We start from the raw sequence: 18,391 nt of genomic DNA, 5'->3' as shown, positions 1-18,391 counted from the left end.
GCATGTAGCTTCTTGTAGTATTCCTTCTTTAAACAGAAATAGATTCTACCTACTGTGATTGAATCTGCTTTGAATTAAGCTACATGTGTGGCCAAGTGAGCATTTGAAGCTGATATGGCTCAGAATGAGTCAGTTATATTTTTCCCTGCACCCTTTAGGTGTTTTGTGTTCTCCAAGATCAACATGGATTTCCAAAGCATCCTATGCATGTTTGGACAATGCTTTAATCAATATAGGAAGTACAGAGTAAACAAAGATGTTGCGTTCTTTTGAAGAATGGAATCATTTTTCCTGCGTGATTGTCTATTTCCCAATAAATTTTATTGCATCCAATCCTAACCACAAGCCAGGACAACACAATACAGCAATCAACAAAGCAGGCAGTCTCCCTTTGTCATGGTATGAATTAAATCTTTAAAAATTAAATTTAGGGTTATGATTGCCTTGTCTTTCTTGCTTATACTTTTTAAGAGGAAACAGATTATAGAAACCTAATTATCTTAGTAAATAAAACTGTATAGAGGAACAAACTAAAATGATGCTGTCTGATTAAAAGAGATTACAAACATAGAATACCTGAGAAGTCTTTGGTTCAGCTAAGCTCTTTCCTACATTTCCTTGGCGCTGAAATCATTAGACACGGGCTTCATTCCAAACTATTCCTTCCAGCTCCCTAAATCACTACATGGAATGCACACTGATTTTACACCAGGCCATTAAGCGTTACTGATATGGGCTTGCAAAGACACAATCATTTTGCTTTTTATCAACATGGCTCGGACTAGAATGTTAATGAGCAGATAACATAATGACCAGTCATTTCTGAACTTTAAGATGAAGTTCCAATAGTACCCCCTAAAAGAATAATAAGTCAAAATCAAGAACAAATAGACACCAATTATCCTACAATTTCCCTTTTTATTACTATATATATATACCCAAGATTCTGCATTTAAAGCATGAAGCTGGGTGTTTAGCCTGCAATGTTGAGCTACTGGTTGTTTGGATATATCCTGTTTACTGTTCTAAATTGTAGAACGATGCATGCCTGTTAGTTTTACCACAGTATATGAGTCCAGACTTAATTATATAGACTACATCCCTGCATGCCGATGCTACTCCAAATTTCAATATGAAATTACACTGGTAAAAGTTGTCAGGGTCCTATAGAAGATGGGAGCTGCACTGATCCAATTGATCCTACCTTTTTTGGGGCTTTTAGAGCTTTTCTAGTTTTTTTCACTAGGAATTGTCCAAAAACCTCAAATTTGTAGAGGTTTTAGAGGTATTTGTATTTTTTTCTTTTATTACTATTTTCTTTTATTTTTTTTGTTCAGCGCTTTGCATGCAGGTTTTAGAGAAAGGGAGTTTAGTTGTGGTTTCAAAATCCTCTAAGGGTAAGGCCACACTGGGCATTTTTGGGAGATTTGGTCGCCTGGCGAATAATCGCCTCGTCTTTGCAACAACCAATCTCCCCAAACACATTCCCTCACTCTGCGCCGGATAAAATGAAAAAACGCCGGCGCTAATCACACGCATTCATTTTCTGAAGTCGCCTGAATTCGTTTTCTGAATTGAACCTAAATAAGTAGTGCTGCAAATCAGCAATAATAAACAGTTATCTGTAATACATGATTGGTCTGTGCTTCCAAGATAATGTATTAGTGATAACCAAATTATTGGCACAAAGCCTGCAGGAAGAAAAGAAACAAACTGCAGAGAGGCGGGATAGGAAGTGTAACTTGATTATTCTGGAAATAGTAGGGAATGGCCATATTGACAGTTGCTTATTTCTAGAGATATCATTTAACATAAAGAGCAAAATGTTGTCTTTTTATTACAGTGAAAAGACAAATCAGAAAACATCTAATAATTATTTGTTTTAATGGAAGACTGTGGGAAAAAGTATGGCCATTTTCAGATGTTTCTGTATAAAAGGTTTTTGAATAACAGATCCTATACCTGCATTTTTAACTACATAAACGTGTACACAAAACATCTGGAGACCCCTCATTTTATGCACAAAAAATTCACAGCATATTGGTTTTCAGAGACATTCTACTTTTTGATGAGAGGAGATACAGCATCTTTATGACTCTTTAAAATTGATTTTGTACAGACGTTGAAGACATCCAATCCTTTAAAATACACAGTTTCCTAGAAATGAATTTCCGTTGTTCGTTGCTTTTATGCCGTCAAATTACAACACTGGGCAAATTTGCCCAGCCGACCCGCTGACACAGCTAAAGGATCTTCTGCTTGGCTTCAGTGAGGCTGGGCTGGGGGCGGAGCGATCCTTCCACATCATTTACCGTTCTACATTGCTTTACTTCTGTTTGCTTTCCTATGCTTTTTGTCTTTGTTGCAGGCATTATTGAGGTTACATTTGTGTGTTGGCAAAATGGGTGCAGTTATTGTTAAGCTGTCTCCCCTGAACTCTCTGATGTATATTTTCTGACTTTTTAAATGTTAAATCATTGTTTCTGTGTAAGCATCTTCTAGCACTTACATTTCTGCAGACCATGACGGTTTGATCCTTTATTAATGAGCTACACATTGCTCCGTGATTTACTGGATTTACTCTTCGGCTTTGAGTAAGTCGCATAATCCTCAAAGTTTCATTTTCCTTACTGCATTTTAATGGGTATCTTCTATTTCATCTGGGGACTGAGTTTTGTACAAATTTGTTGAGAAGAAACTCATAATCAGCAGTTTTTCTTTATATGTAAATGTTATGAAATTACAGATATCAAATGTTGCAGATCCTGCCACCATTACCACCACTGCTTATTATTTTACGCCCAATCCTAATCTCCTATAGATGTAATATGCAGCAGAATCTTTACCTAAAAGAACATTATACCCAACGTTTATTGATTCTAAAAACAATGTATGCTTTTCTGGGTTTTTTTTTATTTAACGAGTAACATAACATGTCAAGATTGCTAAAAAGATGTGAATGTATAAAAGTTAACTCTTCCTATAGCCAAGGCAGCATAAGACCAATATTCATGAAAATTTGGACATCAGATATAATCTGACTGAGGTTAATTTATCAGAGCAATGCTGGCTGCTCTCATTAATATAAATGTATATCCCAGATAAAATACAGTAAACACCCTAATACTATATGATTTCCCTTCATTCTGTATCCACAGCTTGTGTTGGACTGAAGATATATTGAGTTGCTAAACTATGACTGTTGGTCTTTTCTTAGTAGCTAGCCTTTAATACATATTTGAACAGACATGAATTCATAATAAATAACACATTATACTTGAATAAAAAGAAACATTGAAAATTTTAACCTTACTAAAATTAACCAATATTATGGGTATTTTTGGATGCAGTCCTTCTGTTATCCTTTATTCAGAAACCCATGATCCAGAAGGGGTAGGTCATCTCCTATAGAGCCCATTTTCATTAAATAATTCGAATTCTAAGATGATATTCTGTAATTGTAAAACAGTAGCTTGTACTTGAGGGTAACTAAGCTGCAATGACTCATATTGCTTGCAAAGCAATCCTATTTTGTTAAATTAATGTTTAAATGTTTTTTGTAGCAGATTAAGGTATGGTGATCCAAATTACAGAAATAAATCCCTTATCTGGAAACCCCCAAGTGCCAAGCATTCTGGATAATACTGTATATCCCATACCTGTATATAATTATGTAGAAGTTTAAAACACATAAAAAAAACCCTTAGTAAGTGCCATATTTTTACATGGAAACAGCAGGCTATTCCAGTACCAAATTATATGCAGATTTGAGCTGCAATCACTTGAGTATTTTTATTTACCAGACATAGTTTCCTTGGAAAAACTGGTCTTAGCCTGAAACACATCTTGATTCTTCAAAATATTATCGCTCATCTGGCATTTGATGATGCATTACTGCCAATTATTAGTTAGAGACTATTAAAGATGATTGCAATGTAATTAAACAGTAAAAAGGCTTGATTGTTAAACGGGAAACAGGGTTCAAGAGCTTTATAAAATGTTGTTTTTTTATGAGAAATGGAAGCTACTATTTAGTGTTGATGGGGCATTTACACAGTAACAGTGTGCTCATAATCCTCACTGGCAGATCTATTTATGCTGCAATAGAAATCCGTTGTGGCTTTGGCACACTGTTTTCAGCTTGTTTGGGGGGGGCACAGCAGGCAGAATAAAATGCATTCAGCCCTGGGCAATATCACTAATGTACTTTCAGACATGATGGATTATGGTGTAAAGCTATTGTGTACATATAAGCATGCCCCTTGTGTCTTGTTAAATATTCTCCTATCCTTGAAAACATTATTCCCCTCTGCCTTTCAGCATTAAAGCTATATAAAATAATATCAGAATATAGGGCTTATTTATAAACATAAGCGCAACAACAACTCACTATTTAGGAATCGGATGCACAATTGAGTGTGCTTTGACTCTATTCACAAGGTAAGTATGCATATATACACTTCCTAGCATCTTGTGGCAAGTGCCAAGCACCTGTTCAGCCTGCCCTGGTGATAACATACAATGGTGTACACAGATGCAAGGGTTCCCTTAGTTGCAACTATATACTAAATTGACTTGTGGCTGTCTAATAAACTAAACACTAAGGCAATTATTTTATTTTTTAATTTAAGTTGTTGGCAACATAAAAACTATGTCAGATTTTACGCATTTCGAGATCTATTACAGTGACATAATTGTAAGGTTAAATCATCAAATTGGGGCTGTAGAGGTGCAGAAATTACATAAAAGTAAAAGTTGAGTATCTATTGCCATGGGGTAGACATCAAGCTATCTACCCTTTATTTATTTTTTTAATTTGGCTGGAGCACCACAGGCATTATAGGTTAATTTGATTCATGGTAACATCTTTTTAACCATACTTTAACACATCAACATAGAGGATTATTTCCTCTATTTTTACATGGAATAAAAAGGTTAAATATTGCACTCTAGTGTGGTTTTTCAGAGTGAGCTCATCTATGACATCCAACAAGCACACTTCAGAGGAGATTACTTGAAGCAGTTTTCCTGTCTGGCCTCAAAAATACAAGTTCACTTGAACTGACTTGATTTTTCAGTGTAAAATAATGGGGGTCATTTACTTTTCCCTGCAAGTGCGTGCCCCCAAGTGTTCCTCAAACAAGCAGCCCTACACTTAGGGGGTTATTTACTAAACTCTGAATGCAAAAATCACAAAAAATTTGTGATTTTTTTTTTATATAAAATCAGACTTTTAAAAAATCACGAATTTTTCAGAATTTTTTAAACCCCGAGGATGGAAAAGTCTTTATCTAAAAATCCGGCATCTCAGACCTGTTGAGGTTGCATATAAGTCAATGCTTTTTTGATGTGCGCTGGGTTTTGAGCAATACCCCCATAATTTTCGGAGTTTTCGGGTGAAAATTATATAAAAAAAAAATCAGACGAAAAAGTCCGCAAAAATTCATGAAAATCGGATTTTTTCCCACAAAGCAAATTTTTGGGAAAATGTAATAATAAGTAAGCGTAAAAAACCTGAGCCGATTTGATTGGAGTTTGTAACAGAAAATATTGAGATAAATTTGGACTTTGATAAATAACCCCCTTAACGTCAGAGTGGCTGGTCAGACACCCATGGGCTTCCACTACAGGGCCACCCCAACCCTCCCACCTTAGTCATAACCCCCCTTCAAGCCCCCACCTTAGTCACAACTCTCCACGGAGAAAGGGGGGGTAAGATCAGGAGCAGCAAGTGCCATAGACGGGTCTGGATCTCTGTTGATGGGGCTCACTGGATTTTTTCCCAGTGTCCCACTGGCCCAGTCTGACCCTGCCTACACTGATGCACAAAACTAATCTGTAACTGGGATATAATTAAGGTAGCACATGATATGTTTTATCACCTGCATTTTGATGAGGTGTAAAAACAAATTAACCTCTAAAATTACTAAATAGTAATGATAAGTGAATCTGTCCCTTTTCACGTCCCAGAAAAATCTTCAAAACTGCAAGAAAGTCTGCAAAATGGCAAAGATTTGCATAATGCATTGAAACCAATGGGTGTTTTCCGCAGGGAGTTTTTAGCTCAAAATACATTGGAATTAATAGGCTTTTTGTGGCCGTTCTTTTCACGCGAAAAACATTGCCGTCAATGGGCATTTTTTTTTGCAGGTTGAGCCATAGTGTTTGTTCCTTTACTAACCTATATTTTTTCAGTTGCTCTTAATATACGTTTGAGTTACTATTCTTATTCCAGCTAATATAACTAATGTTACTCCTAGCAGACTTTTCATGTTAAACGTAAACTCCATTTTGGCTGTTTCATCTGCTGAAACAATGCAAAGATCTTCAAAGGCGCACTTATTCTTTATTTTTTATTTCGTTTAAGAAGCTTATATCGCAAAACGTATTCATTTATTTTCATTTTTGCCAACTCAGAGTTGGCATCTCAGAAATACCTTCTTGTAAAGTTGTAAGCAGAAGAACCCGCCATCTATCAGGGCCGTTGAAATGATTCCAAATTACAGATGCTTGTCTCCCTCATCAGAAGTGTTGCTGAAGCACAAACCTATTAAATATGTTCAAAGCTTGTTGAATTTATACAAGTACTAGATTGCCTTGCAGTTGTTTGAAACCAGAGGAAAAAAAGTTATTTTTCAGCCTCTTTAAGCGTCTCTCTCTGCTCTTTTTTGAAAGAAATATTAAGGCAGTTGCTGACTTTGCACTGTGGACTGCAGACATTTTAAAGAAGTTCAATACACGTCTATCAGCAATGTTAACAACTATTATATTTTAAAGAAATTCTAAGAGCTTGGCTGCACAGGTGACTTTCCTGCAGCATTTTCTTAGCTGTAAGAAATTATTCTGAAGGTTTAAAACACAGTTTTGTGGGATCAGAAACATGAATAACATTCAGCTTACTAATCATTTAAGAATGCAGCATACAGCTTTCAGGTTGTCCCTTAATTCCTAAGTGCATTGCAATTTTTCATTAAATGGACAAAAGGTATCATACAATTAAATTGCTGGCAATTAATGAAGTTCCATAGCAATTTCTGAGGATTTAGTTGCTGAGTAGCTTTAGTGTCAATTTCTCATTTCTCTGTAAAACATTACCGCGCTTTTAGACTTCTTTTCCATGATAGGGTGATATTTTTCGGTGCAGCAAAAATAGACCAAATCCTTTTTTCCTGCATGCAATTTGCATATGGCAGTAAAGATTCAAATGAGTAACAGTGGCCACACTGTGCACTGCCACCCCATGAAACAGAATAGCATTCAACTGCTCAAAGAAAAGAGGCACATGTTAATGAATTTAATGAACAGGTATCAGTTTTAAAATGTGAGCAATGGTGAACGTGAAAGGCTTGCCTTGGGTGCTTTGTGCCTCAGGCCTGTCACTGCTTCAAAGTTGCCCACCACACCTTCTCATCTTGTTAGACCATGTCTTGAGTGTCGGTTTAGGGGTTATGGGGTTGCAGGAAGTCATCACAATATTAGCAGAAAGCTGATAATACACGACTGATTTCCAATCAATGCTGATTCGAAATGCTCCAGTTTTGAGGCTAATTCCCCTTAAAAGTGCATGTGCAGGCCAGTGGCATGTCACAATATATATATCCTTGAGAAAGGTCTCCATGTAAGACCAAATCGTCGGATAAAGATGCCATTTTGTGTGAAATAAATCACAAACATCACAACTAACAGAGAGTGCGGGTGCTGCTTTTACATATATGATTGATTATTGACTGTGCACCTCTGGCTTCATTCTAATGTGAGTGCGGGCACTGTTGCTTATTTTGTAGAATTTTTTTTGTTTTCAATTTGTGGGTCTTGGTGCACGTACCCTGACTGGCCACCTTCCAATCCTCTTACAAATATTGATTGAAGTACAGCACCACAAATCTTTTCTGTAGATAAAAATGCCTTTATTGGAACACTGGCAGGACCTGGATAAGCAACGTTTCAGGCTTGAAAAAAGGCTCTGTGTAGCCTGAAACGTTGCTTATCCAAGTCCTGCCAGTGTTCCAATAAAGGCATTTTTATCTACAGAAAAGATTTGTGGTGCTGTATTTAAATCAATATTTGCAGGCACTGTTGGACATTTCTATGTATATATAATTGTACGGCGCCTGGGTGCAAAGCATTAATTCTATGCAGGCTCATTGGAAGCTCACACACACAGGACTTATGCAGAAAAAAAGGTTTTTATTTAACAAAAAAGAATTGATGTTTCGGCTAGCTCCCTAGCCTTTCTCAAAGTGTACAAATGCAAAAAACAGCAACCAGCATTTTAAAACACCTGTGGCGGGAAAGGAGCTCAAGTGACGTCACTAAACATCATCGACGTGGCAAATATATGCAAAACGTGTAAACACCCATAAAAAGCGAGATATGGAAGATAAAACATAAAGGAGCCAGTAATAAACAATGTATCAACAGCATATTAGTGACAAGAATGAAATCTATATACAATGTTGCAACAAGTGCTGCTGGACTGATCATATCGGCAGAACGATTGAAATCTAAAGACCCGTGATATCCAAAAACATGTTACCATACAATTAATGTCTAAAGTGACATATAAGATCAAAGGCTATAGGATGCCCTAAGCATAAATTAAACAAGACATTGTAGTTGTCGGATTCTTTGCTGCCTTCTTTCTTTTCACTGACCCCATCTAAAAACCAAATGCTCTGTAAGGCTACAAATGTATTGCTGTTGCTACTTTTTGTTACTAAACGTTCTATTCAGGTCATCCCCTATTCATATTCCAGTCCCTTATTCAAATCAATGCATGGTTGCTAGGGTAATTTGGACCCTAGCAACCAGATTACTGAAATTGCAAACTGGAGAGCTGTTGAATAAAATACTAAATAACTCAAAAACCACAAATAATAAAAAATGAAAACCAATTGCAAATTGACTCAGAATATCACAGTATACTAAATTTTAATTTAGTAGAATATCACATCATACTAAATTTTAATTTAAAGGTGAACAATCCCTGGCATGCTTGTAAAATCAGTAGAAGAGCTAATTTACTAACACCACTGATATTGCTATGTTGTACTGTCCCTAATTGCTAATTGGTTGAATGTAGTAATGACCCTATTAAACCGTGGTATGCCTCCCCCTCTAATAAATAGTATGGACCCTTGAGGTTGTGCAAAATGATAGAGCCTCATTTACAATGACAAGTGCCCAAGTACAAAAGCAAAGGGTTGCACAATTTGCTTTTTGTGCCCTGAGGTGCAACTCTTTGTGCTCCTTATACAGATGGGTCAGAGGTTGATGGTAACTGTGAATTCCCTGAGAACCCCATGCTTTGCTCATTGTACAAATGGTACAAGATGCAGAGTGCAAGAGGGCGCAATGTTGTGAGGCTTCCTTGCACCCGGGGTGCTATGCTGGATTTTAAGCCTGGTATATATATACCATATTGATTAAAGGCTCTTAAAAGCTAGCATCTGTCATTACAATACTATTCCCTATTGCTTGAATCTGCTTGAATACTGTATGTTTAAATTCTGTAAGCTTTGTAAACAATGCCTAAAACTCATGTAATTAATATGTAACTGCAAATTTCAACAATATAGGCCTGCCTTTGCTATATATTATTGTAACTTAAAGAGATTTTTAAAATAAATGGCAAAATAGATCTCTTTCAGCATTTTGTTTGAACAGAAACTCGCGTGCAGAAACTGAGGTCAAATTTCCCAGTCCAGCTAATCATAACTTGCATGTTACACCGGATAACAAAACATTGGGTCCATTGTGCAACTCAAAGCTGCCCTGAGATTTTTCCCAGCAAGTTTTACTGAAGCCAGGAGGAAGCCTTTCTTCTTTCCCCTAAAATACACACAAATTCATGCTGGATTTTTTTTTAATAAAAAAAAAAAACAAGATTTACTGATATGTGGTCTAACTCAACAGTGTACTCGTGGATGAAATACTAACCAAGCTATGATGATATCATTGTGACTGTGTTATTGCTCACCATCTGGAAGCAGTGCCACACTCAAGGGTCCAGTCATTAGTGATTCAGCAAAAAGTAAAATATATAGATTTAAAAATCACATCAGCAAGACACAAGTCTGTGGTTAAATTAGTTCTGTTTAACAAGCAAAGACCATGGGGTATATTTATCAAAGAGTGAAGTTAATAGTGAAGTTCCACCACTAGAGTGAACTTCTGCCACTTCCCATTCATTTCTATGGGGTTTTTAAAGGCGTATTTATCAAAGGGTGAAATTTCACTTTCACCCATTGATAAATACGCCTTTCAAAATCTCATAGAAATGAATGGTGAGCTGCGGAATTTCACTCTAGTGGCGGAACTTCACTCTTTGATAAATTTACCCCTATGTGCCTCTTCACTTAGCGAATCAACGTTAGCGCAACTTCGCAACCTTACGCTGCCCCTGTGCGCAACTTCGGATTTTAGTGAATTTGCGGAGCGCTGGTGAAACTACACCTGGCGAAGTGCGGCAAAGTGCGGCGAAGTTGCGCCTGGCGCAACTACGAATCTTAGTGAATTTGACCCTAAAAGTTTGAGGAGACCTGCTCTGTAATTTTCCTATTAACTACTAAGAGACGATTATGCAGGTGTTGGGTGACTGTCTCATTTGCTCTGAGATGTTTCACATTTGGGAGAGATCTGCATGCCCCCTGCTTCTTTATAATGTGCTACAAGGAATCTTACTTCCTTTTTAAATCATTAATCTTCAGTCTTTGGCAAGTGTCTTATATTGCCCATGTACACGTACAAAGCATTGTCTGTTTGCAGTTACTCTACACTGTGTTTATGAACCATTAATACACCTTTAATCTTGTGATTATGGCTTAATAGCAACCATTTTGCCCGTAGACTAGGATTCCGACACCTTTATAAATTTATGCTAATAAACTGAAAAGTGCCAAGTTATTAAATAGATTTCATGATGAAAAACAGTAGCTGCCTGAACATCATTAAGCATGATGGCTACCTTGTTCATTGCGTATTCTTCCTACCCTTCGGCCACTCAAACATTGAAATGCCTTTTCACTTAAACCAAGGTAACTAATTAATTTATTCCATCTGTTCCTTTATGTACAAAACAACCATGGCATAAAAGTTTCCGAAACAGATTTTTTTCCCCCTTATGATAACCAGGTCAAAGCATAATTTTGGAATTAGTGTTGGATTACAGACTGACTATATATAGTACCGGTTTTCAGATTTTAGTCTAGCAACAATTATATTTTGTAAATGTCCATCTGGATTTCATGTATCTAGAATAAGTTAGTTATAATTATGTGCAAAAGTACTTTTGTACAATGGCATCGGGAATGAGATGGAAACATAATTCAGGAATTAAAATGTATCATGTCCACATTTACACTATCAACTACATTTCCACATTTGTTTCATTTACCCTTTCTTAACCCTTTACTGTCTCTTTTGATAAGCAAAGCCTAGGAGTCAACACAAAAGCAAAAAGTGAGGTTATTGTTGATGTACTGGTTTCTGTTGTGCTAGAAAATCAGCCCTGTATTGTGAAAGTTTTATTGTTTATAAATAATGTGTATTACAAGCCAGTCCCTAACAGCAACCCAGAGCATGTGAATCTGCAGAAAAAAAGATAGGGATCTACTATAGACATTTTTGAAGGCACAGAGCTTTATTGCTATAGGGCTGTAGTGAATCTGGTGTGTTACAAAATCTCAAGACTTGAGTTGTAGGATTTATAAAACTTTGCGTTATAGACAGCACCATTAACGAATTTCTGTTCTTTAAAACGCCTTTATTGAGACATGGGCTCTGACCCAAACAATCGATTGTTTGGGTCAGAGCCCAAATGTCTCAATAAAGTCGTTTTAAAGAAAAGAAAATCTGTGAATGGTGCTGTCTATAACGCAAAGTTTGGCAAACAAGTTGGAGGTGGAAACTGTGGGACTTGCACCAGATTGAAGTGAACGAGAAGGTATAAGTGCTGACCAAATACCTATTGTAGGATTTATAGCCTAAAAGTTCCCCCTTACTTAACAAATTCCCCTGCACTGTTTGGTAGCAACCAATACTGTAAACTGCCTTGATGACTATACATGAGGTCTTGTCTGATGTAGATATGACAGGATTCATGGAGGCTTATTTATTAAAGGTCGGAATTTAGTGGATTTTGAGGTTTTTGAAACCACAGCTAAACTCACAAACTCTAAAACCACAATTTCATTGAATTTCTTAAAAGATCAGAATATAAAAAGTACAAGCAAAAATAAGACTGGAAGGTGCAGTAAAAAATACAAATACCTGAAAATTCCTAGCAAAGAAAAAAATCCAAAAACCTCTAAAAGTTCGAATTAATTTAAAGTGGTCCAATAGAATCAGTGCAGCTCCCATTGACTTCTATAGGACCTTTGACTTGGTAAAGGTTTGCATTAGAGGTTTTCATGATTTTTACACTTAATAAATCTCAAATTTTTTGAAATATAGGAAAGCCACATATTTTTTTTCAGTTGTTAGTAAATGGACCCCATAGACTAAATTCCACATGTGCAGTATCAGAGATTAATCAAATTAACCAATCTCTCTTATATAATGTATTTCTATTAAGTTTTTGGCTTCAAATTGTTATTATTCATGAACGGATCCTTAGCCTTAACACAGCCTTAACAGATTCCTTGTTAGCACTTCTCGCTCTTGTCTATGAGCCACAGATCACACTTGCACCATTCCAGTAAATTATAATATCAGGCAAGGTTTAATTTTAAAAAGTAGTTTAGATTAGTAGGTCCTCAATATGGGACAATCTTAAGAAGGCCTCAATATGTGTAACTCATAAAGAAACCATCTATAAGATCCTCATGCAATGGTACATGACACAGAGCAAGCTCCACTCAATCTACCCAGCAGTGTCAACAGAGTGCTGGAGACAATGTGGGGAAATGAGGACTCTATACCACATTTTTTGGACATGCCCTCTCACGGAGGATTATTGGAAAGCAGTACTAGCTCAGTTGGAACCACTGTTTGGCATCAATCTAAAGCTAAATCCACTTACCTTCTTGTTAGGATCTCCGCTTCCAAGACTTAAAAAACATGGTCAGAAATTGGCCAACTTGATATTGACCACTTCCAAACTGGTGATTGGAACTGGAAAAAAACGCAACCTCCCACAGTGACTGAATTAAAGATGGCAATCCAGGATATACGACGAATGGAATATTTAGCAGCCTTACACAGCTCTCATTTACCAAATTACGAGAAAGTCTGGTCTCCTTGGGACCTATTGCACCCCCTAACAAAAAGATAATATGCTCCCAGATGGGGAACTTCCTTCAAAATATCCCCAAGCTTGGATAGTTCTGATTCCTTTATTTTGTTCTTTTCCTTTCTTCTTTTTTTTCTTCCTTTTTTTCTTTACTTTCTCTGTCCTCCTTTTCCTTTCTATACATCTTCAGAATGTCGATAATGTTGATGACTTCTCTGATGGGCCACCCCTTTGCTGGGGACAGGCAAACCAAGGTTTGCACGGTTTTCTTGTATAAAAAGTACCATGCTTTCTTATCTTTTTGTATAAAATGAAACAATATGTTGATATGATGTGCACAATGTCAATGAGTAGATGTTGTAAAAATGAAAATGAAAACTCAACGTTAAATAAAGAGTTAAAAAAAAAAGTAGGTAATTTGGGCATTTGCTGGAGTACCATCATAACTTTGCCATTGAGACACAGAGGTAGATATGATTTCACACACCAAAAATATCCATTGTTACAAATAGCCCTGCAAATCTTGTTAAATTGCCTCATAAATGGTGCCATAAAAACTGATCTCCCAAGCATGTATTTCTATTGATGAATTATTCATAATGTTGAAGGCTTATCATTCTATGCTCTGATATTTACTATGTTGGTTAAGGCCGTTTACCAGACCTGATATTTGTACAACAGCTAAAATATACATATATATGTATTTTAAAATGGAACCTCTGTGCTTATTCCAGATTGTAAGCAATTTAGATAACCCTGAGAACTAACACAAAACACTCTGCCATAATTTCAGTGAGGATGAATTAACATATGAAAGCTACCTTGCCAAGCCTAATTCAAGTGCCAAGCCTTCCAGGTGTTTCATTGTGCTATCCTACAGAACTAACATCATTTTCTCTCCATTCTAAAAGGGTGGTCCAAATACAGTAGTTGCAACATGTCATAGTGGGAATTTATTATCACAGCCCCAATAGGTCTTAATAAGTCTGACACAACAGTTTAGGCATTTATTCTATTAGCGGCTGTTCATTCCAGTGGCTACACCTGAATATTCATGATCTTAATATTCCCAAAGCATCAGAGCAGCAGCTGTTGAGAACCACGGCAAATGTTCAAGGAGTTCCACAAATATAAACACCATCACAGCTGAATATTTGGGGCTTGTGCATCACAGAGGGCAGGCATAAAACATTTATGTGGAGTGTTTTTTGGAGGAGTGCATTTATTATGCTTACTTGTTTTAGAAGCATTGAACTATTATGAAATCCTGGCCTTCAGAGAACCAGATTTCTTAAAGGGGAATTATCATGAAAATGAAAATGTTATATAAGCTTCATCATACTGAAATAAGAAGTTTTCTAAATATAATCAATAAAAAATGCTGTGCTGTTTCTGAAATAATCAAGTTTATCTTCACTGTCCCTCATCTTCTGTTTCTCTTCATTCTGTCTTCTTGCAGCAGTTGGGTGTCAGATGAATGATACAATATACCTTATGGGGGGCTCCTTTTGCCTAGAAGATGTATTAGAGCTCACTCTATTAAAATCACCAGACATCATGTCTCTCTACATGCAGAATTTGTGCAAAAGGCAGTTATTCTATTAGATTTTGTTTGTACTGGAATCAGTTATTTGAGTGAGATCTAACTCATCTGCTGGGAAAGGAACCCCCCCCTATAAGATATATTGGATCTAACTGTCATTGAATATCTGACACCCAACTGCTGCATGAAGACCGAATGAAGAGAAACAGATGCTGAGAGAGGAATAGTGATAAAGATAAACTTGATTATTTCAGAAATGATGCTGAATATTTAATTGATTGTATTTAGAAAGTTTCTTATTTCAGTATGATGGAGCTTGTATACAATTATATTTTTGCAATAGTTCCCCATATATATATATATATATATATACTATGTATTACTATATAGTAACTTTTCCAGCTTCACTTAATGTAAATCTAAAAATCAGTGGCACTTTTTAATATATGATCATATGACTTTACAAACAGTAATGAAGCTTGAGAGTGTGGAATTATTCATAATGAAGGAAATGAGGCACATTATCAGCTTGTCTTTAGATAAATTTAAGATATAAAATATTTATGCAATAGGCAAAAGGAAATTCCAACATTTTTAATACAACGTAGGGGAGGACTCAATGGGTTCTAGGCCATGACACCCAGGTTAACATTTTAACATTGATACTTCTATTTTCATTTTTTTCTTGCATATAAGTTTCAGAATGATTTTCTCAAAGGTCATATTTGTTTAAACAAATCTAAATAGCACTGTATCACTCTGCTGCATAGATAAGGTTAACAGATCATATAAATAATCAGGGACATTTTTAATAAATGCAGTTTGCAAGGCTGAATGATACTAAACTGATCAGATTTAAACTAAACACAGTGCTGGGCTGCTGGAAGAGTCATATATCAGACAGGTTTAAAAATTCCATTCCCATTGGTTCGTTAATGTGGCCTTTGCTCCGACTGCTTATCTCCTTCATTGTGATCCTACCCTAGGATCAGTCCAACATCGCACTCCTCAATATGGGCATATAAGTGAAAGAGCTGTTCTTTGTCAATCTTTCCAAGCAGGTGGATCTTGAAATGTATGGCCAGTTTCAGAATGATTATGCATATGCCTATCCAAGCTTTTAGTTATAGTGACTTGGACCATGCTGTTTTTTTTCTAATTTGAAGGTCTTATTTGCAGTTGTTAAATTAAAAAAAAGTTAGTAGCAGGTGTTCCTCTTATTAAGTATGTTGCTATAGCCAATGATCAGATAAAGTACACACCAGCTTTTTTGAAACATATGGACAGACATTTGGAATAAGTGATCACAATAGGTGGTTTATTGGCAATACATTCTTAAGTACACCTCCCCGTGTTCCAGTTGTAAACAGCAGAATTACAGTGTATTTGAGAAGGAGCATAACTGATCTTGCTGTATTGTTACTTATGCTGCAGTAAACACATCTGAAATCTCACTCATAAAACATGACAGGAAGGATATGCCCCACGATAATATATCATTACTGATGTGCCACTGGAAAATTACCTAACACCACAAATTAAAGTGAGATCAAAATAAATTTTTATCATGCAAAAAAAAACTCCTTTATGCCCTTTTTGAATATTTTTCAGATGATTAAAGTTAGACATTTCTAATCTAGAGGAAGGCAAACAGCACCCTACTGAAGCATTAGAGCAATAACAAAGGGTCAGTTTGAGGCATTTTGCCCACTACATTTTTAGGACAAACACATTGGGGCAAATTTACTAAAGGGCGAAGTGACTAACGTTGGCAAAAATTAGCCAGCGTGATGTCATTTCAGGACTTCGCCGATTTACTAATGGGCGCTGGCGTAAATTCACTAGTGAAGGAGATAGACTGTAGCGCTACTTTGCACTCTAACGCCAGGTGAATTTTTGCTCTGGCGAATGGACGTAACTAAGCAAATTCACTAAGATGCAGATTTTAATGAACATTACCTCTTGCGCCAGACTTGCCTTCGCCACCTCAGAAGGTGAAGTGCATTAGAGTAGATAGGAGTTCCTCGAAAAAAAAATTGAAAATTTGGAAAAGTCCCAAAAAAACGCTGGCGACTTTTCAGTTTTTCAGGGTGATAGGCTGCAAAAGATCGTAAATTTTTTTAGGGTACCCGGCTTCCCCCCTACATTTCCTAACATATGGCACATAAACTATACACTGGGCACATGTATAGGGCATTATAACAGCTCTATTTTATTTTATTAAGGCTCCCTTGGCTTGTGTAGTGTAATGTATTTGCTGCAACATATACGTCCATTGAAATTTAACTTCCCACCATATGCAAATTAGCCAACGCTAGCGCAACTTCGCTTTGCTTGCCGAATTAATGCTAGCGAAACGTTTGGCGCCCTGGATGCAACTTTGCATTTTAGTCAATTAGTGTTGTCCTGGCGAATTTTCGCCTGGTGAAGTGTGGCGATGTGAGCGAAGCCGTCACTGGCGAATTTCCGTAGGTTAGTGAGTTTGCCCCATTGGGTCACAACACCCAAATTCACCAAGCCTTGTTCCAAATGAGAATCACCTAAAAATACTTGTCACTGACAAATGAACTAATTCTCAATGAATCAAATTTGTAGGGTAAGGTTTATTTAAAGTAATTAAAAGTATGAGGAAAAAAGGCAATGGAGAAGTTTTAACAGAAATGCTAAGATAAAATCATAATTGTTGGCAACCAGGCTTTTAGTCCAGGCTAGTGGCAGGTTTTCCTGCAGCAGCCATTGCCTGGTGGGTTGGAGGCTGGTGTATGCAAGTCTTAGCAACTAAATTTTCTATAATAGCAAATAAGGATGAAACTTCTTCAAAAACTAATTTGAAAGGATACTTTTTCCAAGAAAAAAATGGCTCTTCCTTTATACGAGAGGTTCCCAAACAGTGGGACTGGCTTCTCTGGGGTGAGTGGAGCAGTCGTTGAGGTGCTCGGCATGAAGGTCACTAAGGTAAGAAAATATAGCAATTTGCTCTTGTAGCCTGACAGCTTATCATGAAGGTCAAATACAGTGGAATTTGGGGATGTACACGTATGTGCTGTTCTATATAGTGTTGGAACTGTAACAGTATGGCTGATGATTTGTATGTGCTAAGTGTGGAGTTTTATAGCAACCATTAATGCCTATAATGTGAAAAAACATGCAACAGCATATGGTACAAACATCTGTTAATATTCTTATTTTTTCTAATTCACGTTCAACTAAATTTACAGAAAAGGGAGTCATCAGTTATGCTTGGTTACAAGTAGCAAGGTTCTTAGTAACTCAAAAGATCACTCTTCCTAATGTTTTTATCTATAGCTAAAGAATAATTTGCAAATCTAGAGAGAAATTAATCTAAATCACATTATCTATTTTAGGCACATTTCCAAGTCATACAATTAAGGATATTGCAAATATACCTTGCCATTAAATCACCACACTCAATATACAATCACATTAACATAAGTTCAGTTAAATCAGGGAACTGTTATTTTCATGGACTGACATTGACAGCAAAGTACATGTGAAGGTTCAGTTATGAATGCAAGGATAAGTGCAAAATGCAAAATTGGCACAAAATGCACACACTTAAACATTATTCACTAAGGTAGTTGCACCTTATGGCAATG

Source organism: Xenopus laevis, chromosome 4S (assembly GCF_017654675.1).
Source record: "Xenopus laevis strain J_2021 chromosome 4S, Xenopus_laevis_v10.1, whole genome shotgun sequence".
Classification (NCBI taxonomy): Eukaryota; Metazoa; Chordata; class Amphibia; order Anura; family Pipidae; genus Xenopus; species Xenopus laevis.
This window is presented reverse-complemented; position numbering follows the sequence as displayed.